This window comes from Rhamphochromis sp. 'chilingali', assembly GCF_963969265.1.
Source record: "Rhamphochromis sp. 'chilingali' genome assembly, chromosome: 13".
Classification (NCBI taxonomy): Eukaryota; Metazoa; Chordata; class Actinopteri; order Cichliformes; family Cichlidae; genus Rhamphochromis; species Rhamphochromis sp. 'chilingali'.
The window spans coordinates 6,981,949-6,993,151 of record NC_137940.1 but is presented as its reverse complement, the minus strand read 5'-3'; positions in this window follow the sequence as shown (position 1 = coordinate 6,993,151).

Below are 11,203 nucleotides of genomic sequence, written 5' to 3'. Positions count from 1 at the left end.
TCATTAAAGATTAATCTGTTATGATGGAATTACTTTTCCACCTTCACATTTCTTAACATGTGTATCTTTTTTAAAACAATTTTAATCTTTTTAAAATGAATTATAAGGTTGTGAGATCTCTTTCTCTTTTATGAGAAATAAAACATTTCAGAAAGACTTTGTTTCCTTTTCTCTGTGAACACTAGATGTCCCCATGAGTCTTTAATAAAAATGAAACTCAGCCCAAGCTCTTGGTGTTTCTCTCGGCCTGTGAAAAAGCACTGTTTGGGGGATCATAAATACATATTTTTTCTATCAAGACCATGTAATATAGATGCAAATTAAGAGATTACACAGAGATTATGCAAAGAAGCAAGTGTACAGACAGTGCTAATGGAGAGTAAAAGACAAAGCAACTTGGCTAAATGCAGGGCAGTCTGTAGCATCACTGCGGCCTGCAGACAAAGCATGAGCTCAGAAAACAAAACCCTGTGCATTGTAGACCAGGTGATCCAAACGGGGAGGATTAGATAGTGAAGCTTGAGGGGTGTAATGGCTCAGATCTCCCAGCAACTCACCCTAAAGTGGATTATGAAGCTGATATTGGTGTCAGAAGTTTACTGGAGGGTGAGAGATGGAAGGAAAAGCAGGTCCAGGGTAATCTGTTGGTAGACAGACAAAGAGACATCTGCTACTGATGCTGGATAAAAGTACAGCTTGCCTCGAGTAAGATCAGCATGGAGAAGCAATAAAGTGATAGTGTGATACTGTTAGCGACTGGTGAGGGGGAGAGCTGGAAGAGAGCTTTCACACCAAGGTGAAGCTGTGATTAGAGAGAGATTGGAGTTAAAATCCCAGGGAATCTCCTGTGTCTGTCCAGGTGCTTATTGAAGTCTTACTTTTATGGGTGTGAGGGAAACAATCAAAATGGAGTTGGGGAGAATCAGGAAGGGGATTGATACATCTGTGCCAGGGACTTTGGGCTTAAAGATGGAGGAAATACGCTTGGAAGGAAAGCGTAGTGTAAAATCACCAGCAGCTGCTTCTTCTTGTCCAAAGTAGTTATGATTTTTTAAATCACAAAAATCCCATCACCATCTATTATTCTGCTTATCTGAATCTTCTGATTAACTTAGAAAGCAGAAAAAAAAGCAGACTTAAACTTTCAAAAGTTTTCCAAGGCAGAAATGCAGATTTTTTTTATCCACTGTCTGCTGGTTGATGAAGCTCATTTAATTTGAAATAATCACGTTAAGAAAAGACTTCTCTAATTGAAGTTTGCACGCTGATAATTTCAAAATGTATTAGCAAAGTGACTGCACACACCAGTAGTCATGGGGGCACTGAGATGTAAACAACAAATAAATGCTTATTTTCTAAATGCTTATAGGAGATAGAATTGAAAAAAAGGAAATATGATGATAAAGGCGACATTTTCAGAGGTATAGTTCAGTCATGCAGAGAAAAGTCTTTTGCGAGAGTAACAAATGTCACCATTTTTCTACATCCTATTTCCATTCATCTCAGATTCATTTTGGAAAGCTAATGTTTGCATGTGTTGTCTTTTCATTTAGCATTTAAAATTTCAGCATGCAAGAAAGGATAGAAATAAAGGTGTCTGTGTTGATGGGGACGCCACACAACGCAACCGGAAAGTAAACACTGATATGAGTTTTATCATACAAAAGATAAAAGACGCATCTCGCAAAGGTTTCCTGGCTGATAAATATAAGTTTTATATTTATTTCTCTTCAGAGTCAGAAACAGTAAAAAGATGAAAACCTAGCTTTTGGTTGATGTTTGACATTTATGGTCAGATATCACAAGAAATCATCTTTGATGACTCAGATGTGCCGTGTGCTGCAGATTCAGACTTCTTTTCAAGATGCAACCTTAATGTTCATTAAAACGTTAAAATCCAGCTATCACTAGTTTAATTGTACAGTTGAGTGTCATGTATGTAAACCAACACACACACAAAGTACAGTAGAAAGAAAATAAATGACATAAAAAGAAAAAAGTCATACTTGGAGACAAATCTCCCTCTATCATTGTATTTCCCCTGAGCTCAAGAGTTTTTGGTAGTTTTTAGCAAATGTTCAAGGTTAAAATAATTAAGCTAATTAAGCTCCACTCTTATTTTAAAATATCAAACTTAACAACAGATATGTTCATATGAATATCTTTGTCTCTGTAGCTAATAAAACACTGAACAGGAACTGGATTTTAATATAACTCATTCATTTAATTAAAGCTTAAAGTTGGCGTTATTGCCACTTTGACTGAAAGACAGGTTCTAACACTGGTAGCTGTAGCTACTACTTACCTACCTGCTTGGCTTCAACGTAAATTCAAGTTGAACAGGGAACTGCACTCACATTGATTTTGTAGCATTGCTGGCGCCTTTTGGAACACTTAATGCTGAATAGTCTTCATGCGCAGCCAAGTGTGCTAGCAGACCATTCAAGAAGTCTGTCTTGTTGCTATGCTAATTAGCACTAATCAGCGCATTGGTCTATGTGATGCACTCTGCCAATCAAGTATTTTAGCTTGATTTAACAGCTCTGGACAATAACTTCTAAAACCAAAAAGGTGTGGCATCACTGTAGCTCAGTCCATCTTTCAGATACAGTCTATGCATTTTACTAGCAATGCATAGGATTTGCACTTCACTTTGCCTACAATGAGTGAAGGTTTTTGCAACCACAGCATACCTTGCTTGTAGACATCTAAAACCCACTTTGCATAGGAGGTATGGGTTGAATACTTCTCCCAAATCACAGTTTCACTTTCACGACACTTCACTTTGCTTCACATGACTAGTGTTAAGCTAAATGAGCAACAGAAAAAACAGTCTTGCACACTGCCCCCTGGTGGAAGGGGCAGTGGTTTGCAAGGGTCTGCATAGGACAAGTTCACAACCACAAACTCCCATGCTGGTCCCTGGAGGACAAAAGTCACTAGCTGGATGGATAATTCCCTTAATGCTGGAGACTGTATAATATCTCTGTAATTTGTTTGCTAGATGTATAAATCAAGGGTTTTATCTTCACATACGTAGGCTGATTATATGTCATTATGTGACATATAGAGAGGTTAGTTTGATACAAGAGGATGCTGTGGACAGGGTAAAATGATTTTACTGTGGCAGCCTACAATTGGAGCAGTAGAAAAGAGATGTAGCTGCATACAGCAACATCAAACAGTAATGCTTAAAAAAACTGAATTCCCTCTTATAGGAAACATTAACATTATACATTTAATGTTAAGTTTAAGCCACACAAAGACATTTGTCACTAATATGTTGGTAATATGTCTGCGCTATATGAGAAAAATGTGTGATAACAGTGTTCACTGTGGCAATCACAAAGACTTTATGGACTTTATGACTCGTGATTAATAAGCAAGTAATGACATGTTCATAATAGCTATACAGACCATGTGTCCTTCTGCTTTAATTAGTATTCTGATGACAGGCATTACACATTTAATATGCTGTGCCCAGTGGGAAAAAAGAAAAGAAATCATTCTTTTCAAGGTCAAACATCCGAGTTTGCTAAGTGTGACTGCTTTGTGCATGTAAACAAAATAACTTTCTGTTTTGATTCCACTTCAGGCAGTCATTTGCAATGTGTTTACTGTACATATCACAGTAATGATGACTTAGCAGTTAGCACCATTTGTTTAAAAATCAGAGGTTGTCGGGACTAAACTGCTTCTTCTGCTCTTTCTACTTTCTAAACCAATGTGATTTCAAAAAAGAGTTCTATATTAATGTTCTTTTTACCTTGTCAAACCCATTGTCTCTGTGGGTACTCACACGCATATATAATGTCATTCCAAGCCACACTAAGCCACACTGCGACTAAATATAACAAACCTGGGTGCAGTCAGTCAGACAGACTTGATTTGCATAGCACCTATAACACAGCTATAATGCAGATTAATAAGCCAATAATAAGACATAAAACAAGGAGTAATAAAATCAAATCAAACTGTAAAGTAAAACTTGAAAATGAAAGCAGGATAAGAGTACACTAAGTACAAATTAAGAAAAAATATAAAATAGATAAAACAGATTTAAACTAAAAATACAGAAAAAATAACAAATAAGGTATGGTAAGATAAGATGCAAAACATACAATAGTAAAGAAAAGAAAAAGCACCATTCAATAAATATAGAATGAATGGTGGTAATATTTAATATCTGAACTTGGTAGTAGTGTTTGTTAAAAATCAGCAAAATCCAAGTAGAGCTGATAACTGACAATAATTTATAGCAAAGTTACAAAGTGCAACTTCTTGGACTTTTCTGAAAAGGATACTGCAAGTCTCATTAGTGAGGTCAAAACAAAAGCCGTAGTTTCTCTTTAGAAAAAAGTCTTTAATTAACAAGTTGTTGCAGTACTTAACTGCAATGAAACAACAGATGGGCATAAGGACGGTGAGGACGAAATGATTAAAGGTTCAGCATTTGCACTTTACCCCTTCAGTGTAGCGTTCACTTCATTATTTATCTTTTCAGTAATTTTTCACTAGCAGCTGAAACTCAGCCAGAGCCAAATCCCTGAACGTGACAGATGAGGCAATGAACATGTTCAGTCACACGACTCACCAATTAAGAAAAAAACCAGTTTCTGATTGTGTTAATTACAGCATAAGAAGACTTCCCGTACTGTATGTGAACTCAAATTTATTTGTATCGTGTTAATTAAGTTTTTTTTCCTTTACACGTTGCACTATTGCTGTAATCTTAAAAATCAATTTATGCTGAATTATTTTAGTATGAAAATGTTGAAAGCAGCACATGGGATAAGTGGATTTTTTTGAGTGTCTGGATATTGAGCACTAAAGTTAAACGAAAGAAGAAAAAACATAGAGGTACTACTGAGTGAAATATACAGTGGGGCAAGAAAGTATTTAGTCAGCCACCGATTGTGCAAGTTCCCCCACCTAAAATGATGACAGAGGTCAGTAATTTGCACCAGAGGTACACTTCAACTGTGAGAGACAGAATGTGAAAAAAACATCCATGAATTCACATGGTAGGATTTGTAAAGAATTTATTCGTAAATTAGGGTGGAAAATAAGTATTTGGTCACCTCAAACAAGGAAAATCTCTGGCTCTCACAGACCTGTAACGTCTTCTGTAAGAAGCTTTTCTGTCCCCCACTCGTTACCTGTATGAATGGCACCTGTTTGAACTCATCATCTGTATAAAAGACACCTGTCCACAGCCTCAAACAGTCAGACTCCAAACTCCGCCATGGCCAAGACCAAAGAGCTTTCGAAGGACACCAGGAAAAGTATTGTAGACCTGCACCAGACTGGGAAGAGTGAATCTACAATAGGCAAGCAGCTTGGTGTGAAAAAATCAACTGTGGGAGCAATCATCAGAAAATGGAAGACATACAAGACCACTGATAATCTCCCTCCATCTGGGGCTCCACGCAAGATCTCATCCCGTGGGGTCAAAATGATCATGAGAACGGTGAGCAAAGATCCCAGAACCACACGGGGGGACCTGGTGAATGACCTGCAGAGAGCTGGGACCAAAGTAACAAAGGTCACCATCAGTAACACACTACAACGGCAGGGAATCAAATCCCGCAGTGCCAGACGTGTTCCGCTGCTGAAGCCAGTGCATGTCCAGGCCCGTCTGAAGTTTGCCAGAGAGCACATGGATGATACAGCAGAGGATTGGGAGAATGTCATGTGGTCAGATGAAACCAAAGTAGAACTTTTTGGTATAAACTCAACTCGTCGTGTTTGGAGGAAGAAGAATACTGAGTTGCATCCCAAGAACACCATACCTACTGTGAAGCATGGGGGTGGAAACATCATGCTATGGGGCTGTTTTTCTGCCAAGGGGACAGGACGACTGATCCGTGTTAAGGACAGAATGAATGGGGCCATGTATCGTGAGATTTTGAGCCAAAACCTCCTTCCATCAGTGAGAACTTTGAAGATGAAACGAGGCTGGGTCTTCCAACATGACAATGATCCAAAACACACCGCCCGGGCAACAAAGGAGTGGCTCCGTAAGAAGCATTTGGAAGTCCTGGAGTGGCCTAGCCAGTCTCCAGACCTCAACCCCATAGAAAATCTGGGGCGGGAGTTGAAAGTCCGTGTTGCTCGGCGACAGCCTCAAAACATCACTGCTCTTGAGAAGATCTGCATGGAGGAATGGGCCAAAATACCAGCTACTGTGTGTGCAAACCTGGTAAAGACCTATAGTAAACGTTTGACCTCTGTTATTGCCAACAAAGGTTATGTTACAAAGTATTGAGTTGTATTTTTGTTATTGACCAAATACTTATTTTCCACCCTGATTTACGAATAAATTCTTTACAAATCCTACCATGTGGATTCATGGATTTTTTTTTTCACATTCTGTCTCTCACAGTTGAAGTGTACCTCTGGTGCAAATTACTGACCTCTGTCATCATTTTAGGTGGGTGAACTTGCACAATCGGTGGCTGACTAAATACTTTTTTGCCCCACTGTAAGGTAAATGTACATATTTGGAGTTCTGAGACATTTTTGATGTTCTTGACTTTGTTGATAGTTTGATTAGATATGTCAGAAAACTGTCAGTGGTCTCAGAGCTGTCAGCCCCTCAAAAACATATATTTATTTAAACAGATTTGTACCTAGCAGCTAATCCACTGTGTGCACTGCCTTTTGCAATATACATATTGCTGTTGATGGGGTAGCATTTCTGTCACTCCCACATGCATCAAAACCAGTTGCCTACCATTTCCAGGTTCATTTAATGGTGGAACCATAGCAAAATTTCTGAATTATAGCATTCCTGGATTACAGCAGAAAAATGGACTTCTGCCACATGAGCCTCCATAGATCCAAATTCAGCACCTGTCCCACATTTTATCCTACTTTACAGTACTAATTTAATATTTTTGGGAATATGTCAGATGAAAGTACATAATATATGTTTAATTTTGCACAATGAAATCTTGGGCCAGATACCAGGAGAGAAAAACTCTACAAACTGGCAAAAGCAACACAATAATGGGCTAAAGAGAAATGTAACACTCACTGAAATCTTGTTGTCACTTACTTCTGGTGTTTTTAACTTATAAACTTGCCACAAAAATGAAAAATGTATGGTTACTTCAACAAAAGAAACCAGTGTGTCTTTTGTTGGGGTATAAGTGGTATGACATTATTCTTTAAAATGTAATTGTTCAGTCGAGAAACCTCCCATAAGCAGGTAAACCCTTTATCAACACAGTCTTTCCTTTTGCCACTTCTATCTCTTCTTAACAGAAAGCCATTTGCTGTGACAGAGGACCTACCTCTGCAGCAAAAGCAAAATTAAGTCCAAGCTGTAGAGCAAGAGCTGCCATGTTCGCTTGCTTTGCATAATGAGATCTGATCACAATATGGACAGAATGCAGGCGCGCATATAAATCATAGATGTAAGTATAAGGCTGTGATTTGGAGTGTTCATAAGCCACACAGCACATCCAGACATATTGCACGGTAATTCAAGATGAAAATCAGGCCTTCAGGTCACAAAGATAATCTCATGTCAAACACAGCAATATAACCTCATTAATAACAGAAAATCAAACTTTGGAATGAATTTAAGAGCTGTCCTTGAAGCATAAGACTCAAAGTCTTTTTGAATACACTCTAAACCTTGCTCCTATATCAGTTATAAGTTGGCACTAGGCAGAAGTTTCTAACCTTTGCTTTTAAAATATGTGTTCTTTTAAATGTCTTTGTGTTGTTATATGTGTAGGCCCTGACACCTGGGGGTGGAGATCTTGTAATATGCAGCTTAACATCCACGCAGTTATAAAATAACTTTAATCAAGCTATACTTTACATCCACACCATCATGTCTGTTTTTATACAGAGTTTCAGTCCATCTCACTGGTTTTATTTATTTGTGGACTACAGAGAAGAACTTCTACATCTTATATACATGTATAATGCTTAATTCTTTTTCCCCTTCATGCCAGCAATTAGCATTGATACAAATCTCTTTTCTCTAACCTCAGTTTATCTCATTCTCTGGTTCCCAGCTTTGACTTTGATATTCATTCAGTGTCTGGACTGTCAATCACCTTTTGATAGTTGTGGCAATTTAATTAAGAATGACTTTGAGGTCATAAACAGTATAAAAGATTATATGAATGACTGTCAGTCATTTGAAAAAGAACATTATCATAGGACTCAATGCAGTCCTGTGGAAAAACTAAGTCTACCCTTCTACTTCCATGGGAATTAAGAGGGCAAGCAGCAGCCAGGTGCTGCAAATCAAGTGCATTGATTAACTGATCATCGGCAAGTGTGATGAGAAATTTTGGCAGTTGTCTGATCTGGAGCATTCAGTTGTGCCATAATCTTCCCAGGAGTGGATGTTTGGACAAATTCACCATGAGGTCAGACCATGCGGCGTTCACAGAAACTGCAAAAAACCCAAGAACTACATCTCAGGCTCTACAGAACTCATTTAACATGTTTAAGGTTAAAGTAAATGGTAGTAGAATTAGAAAAATCTTCTACTCTCTAAAAAGCTTTTGATTGCATGGCTCTCAAAGCTACATCTAAAGAAGAAATGTTTCAGAAATTATCCCAAGCAAACCCACAAGTCAAGCCTACAACAGAATGGCTGAAAAAGAAAAGAATGTTGTTGGAATGGCTCACTCAACATCCAGACTGCAATCCAGTTCAGATGTTGTGATGCGACCTTGAGAGAGGTGTTCATAAATAGATGCCAACAAACCACAATGAGTGTGAGACTGATACACTCGTACAAAAAACAGTTATTTTGGGTTGTGTTACGATCCAATGTCGTCAGTGTTTTGTGTTAGGCATGACTTTTATGTGTTTCCTGTTTTACTTCGAAGGTCTGTCTTATCTCAGTGTGTTCAGTTTACGCTTCCTTGTCTCGTCAGTTCTGATTTGCCCCAGCTGTGTTTCCCTCCTGTTGTCCATTCCCTGATTGCTCCCTCCATGTATTTAAGCCCTGTGTTTCAGTTTGTCATGGTCGCGATCTCCCCCCCGTGTTGTAAATAGTTGTCGTATATAGATGTAAATAGTTGTCGATACTTTTTCTTACTCGGTAGCTGTAGGGGTGAGAAGTAGTGATGGGCAGATGAAGCTTCATGAAGCACTGAAGCTTTTCATCCAATTGGTTCACCCCAGCGCAAAGCTTCTTGAAGCTTCATTTGCTCTAGTAGGACACCTACTGGACGTAAAAATATTAGTTGGCATGAATTTGAAGAGTGTGGCCTTTTGCACACAGCCTGTAAATGTCAACAACAAAAGGAGTGTGTAAAACATGTATATTGTAGTGATGGCAGTACACTGTGTATATTTATACTGGCAGTATGGAAAATGATTATTTGGAAATGCTTAAAATGGAAATGATCATTTACTGTGAGGTGAGGTGTGGCTGGGGTGTGGACAGTAGTTGTGCTTTTGTAACGTTGAGGTATGGACAGCTACACACTGAGGCTTTGTCCTGCCTGTTCACATTTTATTCTGTAAAAACTAAATTTTCACTGCTTTTATGACCTTTTTAGTGGGGAGAACATAGCTAGGATTTAATGATTTAACAAATCTTTTGAATCCTTTGTCCTATTGCACCATCAGTATTATGAAAATACATCTTCTGTAGAAATTTACATACCTTGTTGGGAGGAATAAGATCAAAATCTTCCCACACAGGGGAGGACATCCTCCTCTTCTTAGCTGGCTCCATTCTCTCCTGACTTTCTCTCCTCACTCTCATAAACCTCCAAACTCTCACTAACCGCAACTCTCCATCAAACACCTACATTTTGAAGGAAGTCTGAGGGGTTTATATCGCTGTCATATCTCGCGGCAAAGTTCGAACCACTTCATGAACCAGTCACGTGGTACAGCCGGGCAGCGAGGCTTCGGACGTCATCATTTTCAGCTCCTCCCATAAATGAAGCAATGCCTCGATACGCGCATCGCGGAAACACCCCCTCCATTACTCGACACAAGCTTCGAAGCCTCGATACAGAACGTCACATCACTAGTGAGAAGCCATTTTTCTTTGGGAACCTTTTCTCCTGTTTTTGGTTAGCGAGGCAGTTTTCCCTGGGCTGGGGTGTAACATAAATGGGGGCTCGTCTGGGATTACCTGTGTTCTTGGTTGGTTCTTCCGTCTTCGCTGGAGGGTCCGAGGGGCCTGTCCGGCCTTCGTCCGTCTTCGCTGGAGGGTCCGAGGGTCCGCTTCAGCCTTCCGTCTTCGCTGGAGCGTCCAAGGGGCCTGTCTGGCCTTCGTCTGTCTTCGCTGGAGGGTCCATGGGGCCCATCCGGCCTTCGTCTGTATGAATCAAACATTTCACTTGGGGTTAAATGTTTGATTTTTGGGTGGGGGGAAATGTTACGATCCAATGTTAGTGTTTTGTGTTAGGCATGACTGTTATGCGTTTCCTGTTTTACTTCGAAGGTCTGTCTTATCTCAGTGTGTTCAGTTTACGCTTCCTTGTCTCGTCAGTTCTGATTTGCCCCAGCTGTGTTTCCCTCCTGTTGTCCATTCCCTGATTGCTCCCTCCATGTATTTAAGCCCTGTGTTTCAGTTTGTCTTAGTTTTTCACAGGACTGCATGAAAGCTTTTCATGGAAGGGTCTAAAGAACAAGAACAGAAGAATACCGATCAGACTTGACTTTGTTATATTTCACAGACAAATGTTGGACTTTGCACATATACGATATATCTGTATGAAAGTTGCGTGCGCATATGTTTTTAAAATACAATGGTATGTTGAAGATTTAAGAAGTGGATCTTTGCAGTTTGAAGGCAACAGTGTGTGGTTGGATTCCCCTGTCATATTTCAGATTTAAAGCAAAGAGGCACTTCCCCTCTAAATAGATTCAGTGGTGTTATTTAAACAACTGTTTGAAGCACTAATGGATAAAAGTATTTCATAAAAGCAGCAACGATTAGACAAAAGTCTAAATAACAAAACCGATCTGTTGGGCAGAATATTCTTATTCCTGGACTCAGAGTTATCTTGAACCCGTGTGCAGAGCTGTGACCCCCTCAGCTGGGAACTACAAACACTTTAGGCACATACTGTGTCTTTGCTTGGATTATTTTTACATGGATTAAGCAATACTTTATCCCCCCCTCTCTGTGCTTTTTATGATTTGCACCTACTGGAAAAACTTCTGTCTGAATTAAATGCTTACCTGTCTTCATTAAATTTAACAG